This window comes from Trichechus manatus, unplaced genomic scaffold (assembly GCF_000243295.1).
Source record: "Trichechus manatus latirostris isolate Lorelei unplaced genomic scaffold, TriManLat1.0 scaffold00104, whole genome shotgun sequence".
NCBI classification, from domain to species: Eukaryota; Metazoa; Chordata; class Mammalia; order Sirenia; family Trichechidae; genus Trichechus; species Trichechus manatus.
The window spans coordinates 1,039,869-1,057,852 of record NW_004444040.1 but is presented as its reverse complement, the minus strand read 5'-3'; the positions used below and the strand labels follow the sequence as shown (position 1 = coordinate 1,057,852).

The 17,984-nt window shown below is 42.1% G+C and overlaps 1 pseudogene; it reads left to right on the top strand.

Annotated features, from left to right (window-relative positions):
- Positions 1 to 2,337: 2,337 nt before the first annotated feature.
- Positions 2,338 to 17,332, top strand: LOC101355720 (zinc finger protein 343-like; annotated as a pseudogene).
- Positions 17,333 to 17,984: the final 652 nt, after the last annotated feature.

Genomic DNA, 17,984 nt, shown 5'->3' with positions numbered 1-17,984 from the left:
TCCTGTTACTTTCGAGTTGCATCCTATTCTGAGTTGTCTCCTGAGTTGTATCGCAATAAACCACTTACCTGTAAGTACAGTTTTTGACTTCTGGGAGATGTTGCAGCGAATTATTGAACCTAACGGGGAAAAGAAGAGTGCCGAGAAGAGTGGCTGTGTCAGAGATGATGGACTGGCACAGCAGCTTGGAGAAGTTGGAAATCTGGGATATATTTAACCTCTGCCGTGTAGGAACCAGCTTTGTGCTGATTTTTATTCATGAAATAATTCATTTATTGTATATGATTCTTCATCTTTCATTTCCTTACTCTACTCTTTTCTTCTGCCGTTCCCACTGGCCATGTTCCAAATAGAGGCTGCACTGTGGCCTCAGTCCTGGAGTGAAGATGACACTGAACACATTTACAATTGATACATGATGGACATAGAGCCCGAGTGAGAAACCAAGTCACTGAGAAATAACACAGCCTATTCTAAACAATACAGACCTTTTCCTCCACTTCACTCTGAGGTCTTGCCTTCTTCAGCATGAATTTTGAACCCCCTGTGGACATCTGGTCACTTTGCTTTTTCATGTAGTCTTTTTGTTCAGTGGGCATTGGTAAAGAGAAAGGGCTTTGGAACGAAAATCTTGCATTCTAGTCTTGGCACCAACACTTGCTACCTATATGATCTTAGAGACAAACCAACTTTCTAATGCCCCAGTTTTCTCCCCTGTGAGATGGAAATAATAGCAGTATCTACATCTTGCCTGTATTGTGAAGATTAATGGAAGTCTTTGTTTAGTACAGTACCTGCTTTATAAATGTTAGCTACTGATACTAGTATTACTAGCAGGACAAGAGCTATATTGATCTGCTTAGGCTAAGTTGTGCTGCAGTAACACATGACCCAAAAACTCACAGCGATCTAACCTTAAACCCAACCTCATTCCTCATGCTTTGTAGGTTGGTTTTGCCTCTACACCGTGACCTTCTCCAGCAGAACGAAAGCGGGAGGAGAGCTCCTTTTTCCTCATAGCAGAGGAAGAAGGACAAGAGAGATGGTGGAGTCATGCACTGCTTAGAAATCACACTGTCACTTTCACTCACATGCGTTGCTCAAGGCAAGTCACAAGGTCAAGCCTGATGTCAGGTGCAGGGAAGTATAATCCTTTGAGAAGCGGATAGGGGAAAATGATAATATCTGCCACACAGGCCTATTTTATCCTAATCCCTAGGATTAACAGAATGACGGGGATGCGTTTCTTCTTACAAGAAGCTCACATTCTAGTAACAACAGTCATTTAAGTAGAAAAATTGCAATACGGTTTGATTAAGGTGACATGTCTAGATTAGACAGAAGAAGGAGTGAGCAGCTCTGTTTACAGTGTTGGGGGATGAGTCAGGAGAGTGTCTTAGGGGAACCTCAGCTAGCCTTAAAGGGGTACTACGCAGCAGTAAGGAGTCCCTGGTAGCACACACGGTTAACACTCCACGCTGCTAGCTGAAAGGTTAGCAGTTTGTACCTACCGAGAGGCACCGCGGAAGTTAGGCCTGGCAGCCTGCTTCCGAAAGGTCACAACCTTGAAAACTCTTCGGAGCAGTTCTACTCTGTACACAGGAGGTCACCATTAGTTGGAATTGACTCAACGGCAGCTAACAGTGGCAACAAGGCAGCAGTAGGACTGCTAAGGCTAAGGGCTAAGATCGCAGCCAGGGTGTCTGAGGAGCTTCTAAACGTGGCATAGCTCCTAACACCACCTCCCTCCTCTGGACCACATGAGTAGAGGACTTTGACTGATACAGTCATGTAGCATATACACACAGAAATGGAAAGTGGGGTACTGTCTTTGCAGAAGTCATTGTGAGGTCTGGAGAGACTTGGTTCAGACCCCCAAGCCCCTCAGAGTACAGGGACATAGGGAATTGAACACAGCTGAAACCTTGGGCTAGGGGAGTCAGAAGCTGACTGCTGCATGCCCTGATTGGTCTGGAGGGAGATGTTGGAGGCTCTTTCTCCACAGGCATTACGCTGTATTCTGTCTTCTTTCCGAGTAAGGTATCAGAAACTGATCTGGGACATGGGGGCAAGAGGTGTGCAGTAAATTTTGACAGGTTAGGGAGAGTGTCAGGTGGCATTCTAAAAGCGGTAGAGGAATTATACAGACTTGGGATTATAGACCAGAAAGGAATAAAGATAGAAAATCCAGAGAACCTGAGTAGACTGAGACTCTGTGATTGTTGAATGAGGAGGGTGTGAGAGGACAGGATCCCTGCTGAAGAGGCATGGGTTTAGAGCACACAATAAAGGATCCAGCAGCATCAAGTTGCTTCTCCATCCCACAGGTCCTGGATGCATGGAGACAAGAGGAGCTTTCATAATTGAGGTTTGAAGAAGTCACCTCAGGCAGCGGAAATCCACCTTGAGATGAAATAACTTCCAACTGGCCCTGTGGCAGAATTTCAAGGCAGTCACTGCACTGACTCTGGGGCCATTACGTTGCCTGTTCCTTCTGCCTGGGGAGAGCGGGACTGGGAAGAGATTCTGGCCTTAAAGAAAAGGGAAGATATGGAGACCGTGAAGAAATTGACTGAAAAACATCAGGCAAAAGGTGAGAGTTGTTGAGGGTCTGGAGAGGTGAAGAGGGGAACCCAGGCTCCAGGTTCAGGTGAGAATGCTTCAGTGGCCACAGCTGAGTGAAGTGGCCACTGCCTTCCATCCATGGCTCAGAAGAGCTACTCTGTGAGCATTATGGGAGGTCTGCTTTCTCACAGCTTCTCTTTTTTCCCTTAGGTTTGTCTTCTAAGGATACTGACTGGCCCCAAGAGAAGAAGCAGCCCAAAATACTAGTGAGTTGGAATTACCTTATTTTTCTGAAATGCTGGCTCGTTTCCCAGAGAATAGGCATATATTCTCTGTCTCGGGAGGGTAGAAGGCAATCAACGTTTAGGCATTTCATGCCTTCGTGTCAGGCACCATGTTAGGCATTTTAGAATGGTTTCTGCATTTTTGTATTTTATTTTCCTTGTTGGAAAATATACACAAGATTAATATTAAGAAACTAGGAAACTCAAAGATGTAAGGAATATTTTTGAAAATCTGTCGTTATTAAAATTTTTAAATGTGCTATTAAATTTCATTACATATCCACATACATGTTACCTGAAGATACACTCTTGTATACTGGGCGTCTTTTTACTTTTTAATTATTGAACTTTTTAAACATAGAGAAATAAGAGAGCATAGTAACTATAGATTCCCAGGTATTGTCCTGTAGCTTCAACAATAATCTCTAATGGACAGCCTTATTTACAGGAATATGATACTGTGTTGATAAATCTCAAAATCTCAAATATAAAATGTCCAGTTTTCCACTTCTCTGTTCAGTTCTGACACTAGCTGCCCACACAGCGCTTCTTTCTCTGACTGTAGCCACCTGGAGCTAGGTCAGATCTTACAAGTTAAAAGTATACTGTTCTTCAGACTGCCAAATAGACAGATTCTAGCCGCCAGTTTGAGAGTCCACATGACACCCTCACTTCTGACCTGCTGGCTGTAAGTTCAGAGTTTTCTTCTATCCCTTTAGGATGCCAACTGCAAGCTTTTGGGAGTTCTCCCTGGACTACCTCGCTAGTGACCTGTTGACTCCCACTACTCTTTTGGGTTTGGTAATTTGCTGGAATGACTCACAGAACTCACACAAAGTGCTATATCTGTGATTACAGTTATACTGTATAGCAAAAAAGGATATAAATAAAGAGATGCATAGGGAAAGGTCTGGGAGAGTTCCCAGGGTGGAGCTTCCATGTCCCAAAAAGGGATGCTTTGCCATCCCATGTGCATGGATGTCTTTGACCAACCAGGAAGCCCATGGAACTTCTGTGCCCAGAGCTTTGATTGACTTCATTACATAGCCATGATTGATTGGATTAGCCTCCCTACCTCCCCTTAGGTCAGCTGGACTTTGAAAGAGATGATGTGATTCATTAATGATCTTGATGCACATCTGTATTTATGTAATGATATGTGAACTGAAGAGCTAGCAGAAAAGCTTGTGCTTTATTTATTTACAGTTAATGTACCATGGCAACTGAAATTTGAACCATTTTGTTGGGGGACTGGGGTTATTTAACTAAACCATGGTAACTGAAATTCGTGCATATTGGAACTGTGCAAAGTAAGGAGTTCCTGTATTTAAAGTGGGGAATTATAAAGCAAATGAATATTAAATTATGCCTCAATGAAATATTTGTAGGAGACCTGGTAGTGTAGTGATTAAGCGCTCGACTGCTAATCAGAAGTTTGGCATTCCAAACCCACTAGCCACTCTGAAGTAGAAAGGTACGGCAGTCTGCTTCTGTAAAGATTACAACCTTGGAAACCCTTTGGGACAGTTCTACTCCGTACTATAGGGTCACTGTGAGTCGGAATTGACTCAAAGGCAACAGGTTAAAGTGTTCGTTTTCTTTTTAAAGATAAGTTATGTGTAAATGTCCTTTTTCTGGAATACTACTGCCATTCTCTTGCCAACTGTTACTGTTTTGTATAAATGAGGTACTACTCTGTATGATGAGTGACGTGCTAAGGACTTTGTTAGAAAGTTATTAAAATACATAAACAAAAATAGTGAATTTACAGATCCCATTTGGTTACCTGAACTCTTCAGAAACACTCATTCCACACCCCGTCTGTTCGCCCCCACTTTTCTCTATGGCTGAAGTTTCCTTCCATCTTCCCCTTTAAATCTTTACCATCCCACCTCCATGATGCCTTTTGTTCTTTTCTAACCCTACTGACACTCTCCCATCTTTGAGTTCCTCCATTATGAATTCTCAAAGTCACTTTCTTGAATACTGCTTAATGCTTTCAAATTGATTCAGAAATCATTTCTCCATTGAAGTCATATGTGTTTGAGGGCCAGAATCTGTTTTGTGCATCATTGTTGTTCCCCACAGATTTTATCACAAAGCCAGGTATACAGTCATGTCCAGGAGAACTTGATATGGAGAACTGTTTTCCCTAAAAAGAATCAGATGAACTTCAGATCCAGACTCTTCAGGGCCACCAGTTAAACACCTGTCATTGGGAAAACTGATAATGATTTACTCTGCATTGATTTATTGCTTATTTTAGGAACCCGTTACATTTGAGGATGTCACTGTGGTCTTCACAGAGGCAGAATGGAAGAGACTGAGCTGTGAGCAGAAGAACCTGTACAAAGAAGTGATGCTGGAGATTTACAGGACTCTCCTCTCGTTGGGTGAGGATGTGTTTTTTTCTTTTCCTTCATTAATTTCAGTAGATGTTTATTAGCCACCTACTATGTGCCAGAGGAGCCCTGGTGGTGCAGTATTTAAGTGCTTGGCTGCTAACCGTAAGGTCAGTGGTTCAAATCCACCAGCTGCTCCATGGGAGAAAGATGTGGCAGTCTGATTCCATAAAGATTTACAGCCTTGGAAACCCTATGAGGCAGTTCTACTTGTACTTCAGGATTGCTGTGAGTTGGTACCGACTTCACAGCCTCCTTTTTTTGGGGTTTTTTTTCCTATGTGCCAAAGCTTCTTGGGTGGTGCAAACAGTTTGCACTCAAATGTTAACCTAAAGGTTGGTGGTTCAGAACCATCCAACGGCACTGTAGAAAAAAGACTGGTGATCTGCTTCCATAAAGATTACAGCCGGTAAAGCCCTATGGACCGAATAAAACGAACAAAAACAAAAATAAACCCCATAGAGCAGTTTTACTCTGTAACACAGGGTAGTCATGAGATGAAATCAACTCAGTGCCACTGGTTTTAGGTTTTGTTTTTTGTTTTCACTATGTACTACATAATGTTGTAGACACTCAGAACACAGTAAATGTCATAGAAATCCCAGCCCTCACTGGGCTTAGCTTCTAGCATAAGGAGGCAGAAGACAAACAGTAAACTTTATATACAGAGATACCACAATATGATATGTTAAAAGGTGATAAGTGCTATGTTATGGATTGAATTGTGTTCCCCAGAAATATGTGTCAACTTGGCTAGGCTATGATTCCTAGTATTATGTGGTTGTCCACCATTTTGTGAGCTGATGTGATTTTTGCAAGTTGTAAATCCTGCCTCTGTGATGTTAATGAGGCAGGATTAACCCCTTGTGGTCGCATCCACATCAGTTCTGACTCATAGTGACCCTATAGGATAGAGTAGAACTGCCCCATAGACTTTCCAAGGAATGCCTGGTGGATTCGAACGGCTGACCTCTTGGTTAGCAGCCGTAGCTCTTAACCACTATGCCACAGGCAGGATTAGGGGCACTAATATTAAGGAGATGGGACTCAGTCTACAGGATTAGGTTATATCTTGAGTCAGTCTGTTTTGAGATATAAAAGAGAGAATCGAGCAGAGAGGAGGGGGACCTCATGCCACCACGAATGGAGAACCAGGAGGGGAGTGCGTCCTTTGGACCTGGGGTCTGCATGCTGAGAATCTCCTAAACCAGGGGAAAACTGATGACAAGGGCCTTCCCACAGAGCTGACAGAGAAAGTCTTCCCTGGAGATGACACCCTGAATTCAAACTTCTAGCCTACTGGACTACAAGAGAATAAATTTCTCTTTGTTAAAGCCATCCACTTGTGGTATTTGTTATAGCAGCACTAGATAGCTAAGACATGCTGTAAAGTGAAAAACTAGTAATAAAATAGAGCTAGTGAAAGGGGTACTGGGTATGACAGGGTGGCTGGCTAAATTTTAAAATTGGGTATTTGAAATCAGTGAGGAGGTGACATTTGACCAAAGACGTTAGGTGGGTGAGGGAGTTAGACCTCTAGGTACCTAGGGTAAGAACATTTCAGATGGAGGGAGTTGTCGTTGGTGCTAATGCCTGAAGGAAGTGATGTGCCTGCCAAGTGTGAGGAACTGTAAAGAGGCCAGTGAAGTTAGGGGCACAGTTTGCGAAGGGGGGAGTCATGAGGGATGCCTTCTGCAACAGAAGTTAAAATGAAGTGCCAAATTTTCTATGGCTTTTGCATTTCGTAAACCACATTTTTTTCATTTATTAAAATATTTACAACAATTCTTTTTTTCCTTTTTATTGTGCTTCAAGTGAAAGTTTACAGCTCAAGTTACTCATACAAAAATTCACATACACATTGTTATGTGACCCTGGTTGCTCTCCCTGTAATGTGACAGCACACTCCTCCTTTCTACCCTGGATTTCCCATGTCCATTCAACCAGCTCCTGTCCCTTTCTGCCTTCTCATCCCACCTTTGGACAGGAGCTGCCCGTTTAGTCTCATGAATCTACTTGAGCTAAGTAGCACACTCTTCAGTCTAATCTTTGTCTAAAGAGTTGGCTTCGGGAATGGTTTTAGTTTTGGGCTAACAGAGAGTCGGGGGCCATGTCTTCTGGGGTCCCTCCAGTCTCGGTCAGACCATCAAGTCTGGTCCTTTTACTAGAATTTGAGTTCTGCACGCCACTTTTCTCCTGCTCTGTCAGGGACTCTTTGTTATGTTCCCTGTCAGGGTGGTCATTGGTGGTAGTTGGGCACCATCTAGTTCTTCTGATTTCAGGCTGATGGAGTCTCTGGTTTATGTGGCCCTTTCTGTCTCTTGGGCTAATATTTTCCTTGTGTCTTTGGTGTTCTTCATTTTCCTTTTATAATGATTCTTAAATCTGAGTGGATAAATATTATCATTTGCAGCATTATTCTGGATCAGGGTTTAGCCAACTTTTTCTCTAAAGGACCAGATGATAACTGTTTCGGTTCTGCAGCCATATGAACTCCACCACAACTCTCAATTCTGCCATTGAACAGCAAAAACAGTCATCAATAACGCAAAAACAAATGGCCATAGCTGTGTTACAATAAAACTTTATTTATGGACACTAAAATTTGAATTTTATATAATTTTAACAGATTATGAAATACTACTCTGGTGGAACAGTGGTTAAGCTTTTGGCTGCTAACCAGAAGGTTGGCAGTTCAAATCCACCTACTGCTCCTTGGAAACCCTATAGGGCAGTTCTATTCTGTTCTATAGGGTTTGTATGAACTACTATTCTTCTGACTTTTGTCCTAACCATTTAAAAATGTAAAAAATATTCTTAGGTTGTGTGTTATGCAAAAACAGGCAGAGGGCTGAATTTGGCCCTTGGGCCATTGTTTTTCCATCCCATGTTCTAGATCAACACTGCCCAGTAGAAATATAATGTGAGCCACATAAATAATTTAAAATTTCCTAGTAGCCACATTAAAAAAAGTAAAGCTAAATAGGTGAAATTGATTTTAATAATATATTTTATTTAACCCAATATGTCACAATAGTACCATTTCAACATGTAATCAGTGTAAAAAATATTCATTAGGTATGTTACTTTTTTTTTTTTTGCATAAAGTCTTCAAAATCTGGTATGTACACTAGAATACATCTTTGTTCAGACTAACCACATTTCAAGTGCTCAGTAAACATATTTGGCAAGTGGCTACCATATTCTTCACTGCATTTCTAGATACTCCTATATTTCTAGAGAAACCATAACATTTTTGGAGACACAAACCACTTCCAGATAGGAGTTTCGTTCAAACAGCATAGCTATTTCCCTGATGCAGATTTACTTTGTTCCATTTTTATCTTTTTTGACATATTTTTATCAGATTATATCTGGTCTGGTTTGAACTAGCCCCATCATGAGCTGGTTGCATCAAACTCAACACAGGTAGTCCCCGACTTACGGCATGCTCGAGTTACGACAAACTGCACTTACGACCGTTTGTTTTTGTACATCATTAGTAGTATGTACTACAGTACATACAGTGTTGCAGCATGTAATTTGCTGATGTTAGCATTTTCATATCAACCCCCGAAAACAAAATTCTGATTATGAAGCCTCTGATAATAAAAGGCAATAATAATGGAAACTAAAAAATAAAATGAGGTATTTGACTCACGTCAGAACTAACTTACGACGGAACCCTGTGGTAAATCAGGGGCTACCTGTATAGATTTATCCATTTCAATCTAGTTTTGTGTGTTTTGATTTGGCTATAGCTATTCAATCTAATTAGATTTGGTGTTTATTTTTAGTTTTTTCCGGTCATACTATTCTCTTACTCTATGTTAATACGTTTAACTGGCTCAGAAGGAAATACTAAAATTACCTGATTCAAATTAATCTTGATATTGAAAGCCTGGATCCCTGGATCCAGTTGCATTTCTTGAAATATTTTCCTTTCTCGTGCCTGACACCAGTGTCTAAGGTCTCTAGTCTCTTATATCTCTATTTTGGGTTTTTCTCTTATAACTTTCTCTTGTTTTCAGACTATAGTGATCCATAGAACTTAGTGTCATATACTGTTTCTCTGTATCTATCTTCACATTCTTAAACAGCTTGTGAACTTGAATGATTTTGACTATCACATGTTATAATGATGAACCCATGTTCTCTTGTCACTGTCTCATCTGTATTATAACTTGTCTACAAAACATCAAAGTTTATTCTCAGACTTACCAGAATTTGAGATCATACTGTTTTTCTTCTAAACCAGTCTCTTTTTCTTCATATATTCATGTTATAATATCTTTTCTTCAAGTGCACTGTTAAAAATAAATGGTCCAGTTCTCCCTGAAATAAACTTTAAAGGCTTCACGGAAGAGATACTTAAGTCAGCTTAGGCTGGATAATTTTATAATACACAACCTGAACAATTTAATGGCTTACAACAGCTGTGGAATCAAAAAGGAAGTGAGGAAATCAACACAAGTACATATGTAGTTTTAGTATATGGTAAAGGTGGCCATTTTAATAAATGATGTTGGGCAACTAGATACCTATTTAGAAGAATATAATATTGGACCATACCTCATACCATATGCAATTTTTCAATTCAAAATGATCAGAGATCTAAATGTAAAAAATTAATCCACAGATATCCTGTGATAAATTGCTCTATAAACTGGGCATAGAAAAAGGCTTTCTAAATTTGGCTAAAGATCCAGATGCATAAAAGAAAACATCAATAAATTTGACACTGGAAGCAAAGTCAAAAGACAAATGACACAATTCAGGAAATATTTGCACCTATATCCAGATACGAAGAGTTATTTCCCTAATGTAGAATGAATTTTAAAAGTTGAGGGAAAAATAAAAACCAAATATTGAGTAGAAAAAAATAGGCAAAATACATGGACAGTTTACAAAGTCTGGTATAACATTGGCCCTTAAGTGTATGAAAAGATGTTTAACTTCACTTCTAATGAGATAAATACAAATTAAAATTACCCTTAGATACATAGCATTCTCACCTATTACATTGGCAGTATTTCAAAAGGTGACGAAACACTGTTCTCAAGGTTGAGGGAGATAGGCACTATTATACACTGCAAATGGCAATGCAAAATGGTGCTACCATTGTAGAGGGAAGCTTGGCAATATCTAACAAATCAAAATATGCATATACGGTCCTACTACTTACAGAAATTTACCCTGAAGATTCACATTCAGCACTATGAAAATACATTTATACCACGTTATTCATTGCAACATTATTTGTACATAAAATGTTGGAAGTAACCTAATGCCCATATATAGTAAATTGGTTGAGGAAATGATGGAACATCCAAAGAGTTTCTACAAAGCTGTCAAAAAAATAAAGAAGATCTCTCTGAACTGATATGGCGTGAATTCCAGTATGTATTGTGAAAAAAAAAACAAAATGCGAAGAATATTTAAAAAAAAAAAAAAATAAGAAAATTACACATCTAACTTCTAGAGCTAATGAATTTAGCAGAGTTGCAGGGTACAGGTCAACAAACAAACATCAGTTGGGTTTCTATACACCAGCAATGAGAAATCTGAAAGGGAAATTAGGGACACAATTCCATTGACAATGACATCTAAGAGAATAATATACCTAGGAATAAATTTAACCAGGGATGTGAAGGACTTATACAGTAAAAATTATAAAACAGTGCTGAAAGAAGTTAAAGAAGACTTAAATAAATGGAAAGATGTTCCATGTTCATCTATTGAAAGACTTAATATTGTTAAGATGTCAGTACTACCCAAAGCAATCTATAAATTCCATGCAATCCCGATCAGAATTCTAACAGCCTTCCTTTCAGAGATGGAGAAACTGACCATCAACTTTATACAAAATGAGAAGAGGCCCCCAAATAGCTAAAGCAATGTTGAAAGAGAAGAACAAAGTAGGAGGACTCACACTTCGTGATTTGAAAATGTTCTATACAGCTACAGTAATCAAAACAGCCTAGTACTGGTATAAAAATAGACATGTAGACCAATGGAATAAAATTGAGAGTCCAGAAATAAACCCATACATCTGTGGTCAGCTGACTTTTGACAAGGGTGCAAAGTCCATTCGATGGGGAAAGAAATGGTGTTGGGAAAATTGGATTTCCACACGCAGAAAGATGAAACAGGATCCATGCCTCATACCATAAACAAAAACAAATTCAAAATGGACTAAGGATCTAAATGGGCAAACTAAAAGCATAAAATTCTTGGAAGAACAAGCAGGGGCAACGCTATCATGCCTAGCTTTTAACAATGGATTAATTAATACACCTTTTTTCTACACAAGTAATGCGCACATTCTGCATTTTTATGCCAACTGCTCCGTTCCCCTGCGAAGTATTTGTGTAAGCACACTATGCCAGTGGAACAGACATTTAGCCAAAAAGGACATTCAGATGGCCACCAAACATGAACAGATGCTCAGTGTCGTTAGCCATCACGGAGATGGAAATCAAAACCACAATGAGATACTATTTTACTCCCACTGGGCTGGATAAGATTAAAAAAAAGTTGGTGAGGAGTTGGGGAAATTGGAACCCTTATCCATTGCTGGTGGGAATGCAAAATGGTACAGCCATTATGGAAAATAGTGTCGCAATTCCTCAATAAACTAAAAATATAACTACCATATGATCCAGCAGTTTTACTCCTACGTATATACTCAAATGACTTGAAAGCAGACTCGTAGACTTGTATACCAATGTTCATAGCAACACTATTTGTACATAAAATGTTGGAAGTAACCTAAATGCCCATCAACAGATGAATAGATAAGCGAAATATTGAACATAAAATGGAATACTACTCAGCCAGTAAGAGCGGTGAAGTCTTGATACATGGTACAGTATATGTGGAGCTTATGCTGAGTGAAATACGTCAATCACAAAAAGACAAATATTGTATGACCTCACTTATATAAAAAAACAAGTAAAGGCAAATGTATAGAGGCCAAAGTTTATTAGTGGTTACTAGGGGTGAGAGGGAGAGGGAAAAGAGGGATTAACGTGATAGAAAAATTGCATTGATTAAGGGTAGGGTTGCACAGCCGATTATTGTAATTGCAGTCAATAAGTTGTACACCTGTAAAAAGTTGCAGCCAACCCCACAGAGGTTTTTTTCAGGCAGAAAATAGTGGAAGAGAAACAGCAGAAAGAAGCAGAAAGAATAAAGAAGAGAGAAGAAGCAGAGAGAGAGAGGGGAGGCAAGGAACCTCCTAAAAGAGCTATAACACGGGTCAAGGACTATAGCACTGAAGACGGCAAGGTTCCACGAAGGGGCCCAGTGGCAGAGCCAGCAGGGACAAGTCCAGGAGGGGCCCAGCGGCAGAGCCAGTGACGACAGACAGCAGAGCCAAGAGGATCCTTCCCTGAGGCGCCTGAGAGGAGCCTGTCCTCAGAGGACTTAGAGGAGGCCTGTCCTCAGGAGGCTGAGAGGAGGCTTCCATGGTGGAGTGGAACTGAGAGAGCTGTACTGCACTGAAGAAGGGAGACTTTGCCTACATGCTTCCTGATCCTGATCTTGAGTTGTAGCGTGTTGATCCGGATCCTGAGTTGTCCCGTTCCTTAATAAACTACTTAACGGTAAGTATGATCTGTGAGTTCTGTGTGGCCATTGCAAAGAATGATCAAACTCTGAAGAGAAGCAGAGAGTACCATGGGGAAGATGGCTGGTGTCAGAATTGGTAAACAGGTTGGAGGGTGGAGGTATGTCTGACCTCCACCTCATGGAAATCAGCTTTGAGCTGATCCTGATCATTATTCCCGGTGAAGTTGGACAGGTTCAGACGCTACTACTACTACGCCATTTTCACACATATATTGTCTGCTACATTTGGAAGCCCGCCAGACTGAGTGACTTTTTATATCTATCACTCCCTTTTTGTAATAGGAAAAGTCATGAAGGATATTTTTACATAGGTCATAGAAACTGTTATTGCCAAGTGTCTTAGAATCTAGTGCTGCTGTAACAGAAGTACCACAAGTGGATGACTTTAACAAAGAGAAACTTATTCTTTCACAGTCTGGGAGGCTAGAAGTCCGAATTCAGGGTGCCACCTCCAGGGGAAGGCTTTCTCTCTCTATTGGCTCTGGGAGACCTGGTCATCAGTCTTCCTCGACTGAGGAGCTTCTCAGCCCAGGGACCCTGGGTCCAAAGGATGCACTCTTCCCCGGCTCTGTTTCTTGGTGGTATGAGGTCCCCATGTCTCTCTGCTTGCTTCTCTCTCTCATATCTCAAAAGAGATTGGCTTAAGACACAGTCTAATCTTGTAGATCTCATCAACATAACTGCCGATAATCCATCTCATTAACATCACAGAGACAGGATTTACAACACAGGAAAATCACGTAAGATGACAAAATGGTGAACAGTCACACAATACTGGGACTCGTGGCCCAGCTAAGTTGACAGATATTTTTGGGGGACACAATTCAATCCATGACACCTGGGTTCTCTAGAGTAGCAATACCAGTGAAGCATATATATATGTATACACACACAGAGAGAGAGAGAGAGATTGATCTCAAGGAAATGGCTCACATGATTGCAGAGACTGGCAAGTCCCAAGTCCGTGGGTCAGGCGTAAGGCATCCAACTGGAGGCTTCTCCGGACTCACATAGCTGGTGGGGCTGACAAACCCAAGAACCACAGGTCAGATGGCAAGCTGCTGGCTCATGGCTGCCAAGGCTGACGAATCCAAGATCGGTAGGTAAGACAGCAGGCTGCTAGCCCAAGTCTCAAGATCTTGAGGTCAGATGCTGACTAGCAGAATGCAGGATCCAGAGCAGAGGAAAAAGCCAGCGAGCCTTGGCAGAAAGTTGACATGTGTTGGATGTAGGCCATACCCCTGTGGAAACTCCCCTTCAACTGATTGGCTGCTCACAGCAGATCCTTTCATGGAAGTGATCACATTATATCAGATCTCTTCATGGAGGTGACTACATCATTATACAACTGCCAAACATTATAACTGCCAAACCACTGAGGATCGTGGCCCAGCCAAGCTGACACACAACCTTAACGATCACACCAAGTAATAGCAAAGTGTTACAGGCAGTGTATATCTGTGTGTCTTTGGCGTAGAGGGTTTTAGTAGAAGAAAAAGGCTAACTATAATAGAAGCTGTTTACAAGGCAGAATACTGTCTGATGCTTACCTGAGAAGCTCGTAGTCTGGCTGACGTGTTGAAGAGGTTTTTGGTGTGCATTAAGTGGACTGCAATAGCTAAATCCACTGCCGACAAGTCTGTTCCAACTCATAGCAACCCTATAGGACAGGGTGGAACTGCCTGCCCAGTAGGGTTTTCAGGGTTGTAAATCTTTGTGGAAGCAGACTGCCACATCTTCTCCCTTGTGGAGGGGCAGGTGGATTCAAACCGCGGTTGGCAGCTGAGCGCTTTAAACACTGCACCAGTAGGGTCCCTTCTGGATTGCAATAGAAAGTACAGTTTGTAAAAATGGAATATAAATGAATTATTGGTGGGAAACAAATTGTGTTGTATAAATTGTCAGTTACAAGTGTGGCAATAAGATTGCTATTGTTGTCGAGTAGATGCCGACTCATGGTGTGACCCCATGTGTGCAGAGTAGAACTGCTCCATAGGCTTTTCAAGCCTGTGACCTTTCAGAAGCTAATAGCCAGGCCTGTTTTCCTACGTGCCACCCTTTCAGCTCATAGTCGAGTGCTTAATGTTTGTTCCACCCAGGGACACCAGCAATGAGAGACTGTCGTAAAAAAAGGCTGAACAGCCCACTTGTGGCTACTCTAACGGGGACACCTTTCTCTCTTCAGCAGAACCGAAGCCAGAACTCTACCCCTGCTCCTCCTGCCTTCTGGCTGTCTCCTGTCAGCAGTTCCTCCCAGGCTTATGTACAGAAAATCACTTCCATCCAGAGGATTCTAGCCTAGAGCATCAGAAGCAGCCAGAGCAGCAGGATTGTGATCAAAGATGCTGGAGTGAAAACACAGAAGGTCAGGAGAGAGAAGTCTCCAAACCCTTGTGTGGGAGGATATGGGAGAGAGAGACTTCAAGGGCATTCTCCAGCCCAGCCCAAGGACGGGCAGCAAGCCCCAGAGAAGGCAACACAGTGGTAGGAACAGGGCCCAACTCAGCCCAAAGGGTAAACTCTGTGGAAACAGATGAAGGGTTGAAGGAGTTAGAAACCTCAAGATTTGGAGCAGTCAGGTATAGAGAGGATCAACCAGACTGTGGCCTGAAATCAAAGTTCATCACCAACCAGAGGGCCCTCTTACGGGAGAAGCCCTATGTTTGTAGTGAGTGTGGCCGAGACTTCAGCCACAAGTCAAATCTTGTCACACACCAGAGGACACACTCAGGTGAGAAGCCTTATGTTTGCAGTGAATGTGGCCGGGGCTTTACTCAGAAATCAGTCCTCCTTATGCACCAGAGGACACACTCCGGGGAGAAGCCGTATGTGTGCAGTGAGTGTGGGCGAGGCTTTAGCCACAAGTCAAATCTCATCACACACCAGAGAACACACTCAGGGGAGAAGCCTTATGTTTGTGGTGAGTGTGGCCGAGGCTTTACCCAGAAATCAGTCCTCCTTATGCACCAGAGGACACACTCAGGGGAGAAGCCATATATGTGCAATGAGTGTGGGCGAGGCTTTAGCCAGAGGTCAGACCTCATCAGACATCAAAGGACACACTCAGGGGAGAAGCCTTATATTTGCAGTGAGTGTGGCCGAGGCTTTACTCAGAAATCATACCTTCTTATACACCAGAGGACACACTCAGGGGAGAAGCCATATGTTTGCAGTGAGTGTGGCCGAGGCTTCAACCAGAAATCACACCTCCTTATACACCAGAGGACACACTCAGGGGAGAAGCCCCATGTGTGCAAGGAGTGTGGCCGAGGCTTTAGCCAGAAATCATATCTCCTTATACACCAAAGGACACACTCAGGGGAGAAGCCATATGTGTGCAATGAGTGTGGACGAGGCTTTTACCAGAAACCACACCTTCATATACACCAGAGGACACACTCAGGGGAGAAGCCGTATGTGTGCAAGGAGTGTGGGCGAGGCTTTAACCAGAAATCACACCTCCTTATACACCAGAGGACACACTCAGGGGAGAAGCCATATGTGTGCAAGGAATGTGGCCGAGGCTTTAACCGCGTATCAAATCTCATCAGACATCAGAGGACACACTCAGGTGAGAAACCTTACTTGTGTCTGGGTGTGGGCAGGATGTTAGCCAGACGCCAGGCCCCCTCCACCAGGGGACACACTCAGGAGAAGCCACGTGTGCAAGAAGTGTGAGCGAGGTTTTAGCTATAAGCAAAGCCTCATTAGACGTCAGTGGGCTCACGCAGGAGAAGCCCTGTGTTTGCAGTGAGTGTGGCTGAGGCTTTAGCCAGAAGTCAGACATCCGAAGACACCCATAGATGAGAAGTCTTATGTTTGCATTTAGTGTGGTCAATGCTTAACTTTAAATCACTCCTCCTCACACACCAGAGGACACAGAATAGAAGCTCTACGTGTGCAGGGAGAATGGGGAAGAATTTGGGCAAAAGATGCACTTCATTATACATCAGAGAACAGCTTTTTTTTGGTGGGGGGTGGTGGTAGAAGCATTATGTGGCAGGGAGAATTAAGGTGCTTTAGTGATAGGTTATACTACTTCTTGCTCCAGAAGACACACTCAGGGAGAAGAGCTTTGTGGGCAGGGTCTGTGGGCGGAACTGTATTCCAGTGTCCCTCCTCAACTGACTTAAGAGGACAGAATTTTGCCTACAAATGACTGCTTCATCCAACTCTGAGGGGGTTTCAGAAGTCTCCTGACCACCTATTCTCTGAGGGTGAAAGTGTCAGTAGTAACGAACTAGACAAATGTCTCCACATTCTGTAACCAAATAGAATAGAAAATTAGAAGGCTTTACTTAGGTCATGTAAGAATGGTTGACTTATTTTCTTTTCACACACCAGTTCTTTCCCAGGCTTCTTTGTTCTTCCATTGTGGTAAAATTTTTCTTTAATAAACCATAATTCAGACTGTGTTACTCATCTGTCCTGAAAGGTACATGGAATTCAAATCACAATCCAAGTTTCTCGAATGAATTCAACCCTTAAGAAAAAGTAAGTGCTAGATAAATTTATCAGAGAATCTGATCCTTTGCATGTGGAGAGGAGTGATCTAGGTTTTGGAGACAGATGCCAGGTGATGGGAGGGAAGGTCTCCCATCTCCAGGGACTGGATTACTGCTTCTCCTAGCTCATCACTTTTCTCTGTAACTACTTTTCTTCTGTTGGCTTCTGTGAAAGCCCCCTTCCCTGATTTTCATTTGTACTTTCTAGTCTCTATTCAGGTCTGCTGAAACTTTCTCCACCCATCGACGTATTGCTGTTCTTTAATGCTCAGTTCCCAGTCTTAGCTCCACGGTCCTTTTAACTACCCACTCTCTCTTGCCTTGAAATTGGCTTTCTAGGGCCTTCCAGATTCCAGGGTCAAATCCTTTAATCATGCCCAAACTTCCCCAGTCTTGTTGCTTTGGGCCTCTTGACTACTGCCTATGTTACATCAACAACAATAGGTCTAAAGGCCCCTAAACACATTTCTAATACCAGGTGTAAGTTTCTTTAGCCATATCCCCTCAGCCCTCTGATCCTAGGTCCCAGTCCTAGTAGTGATACTCCTACATCATTCTAATAACTGCTCTGAGACAACCTAGCCATACCACCTCCA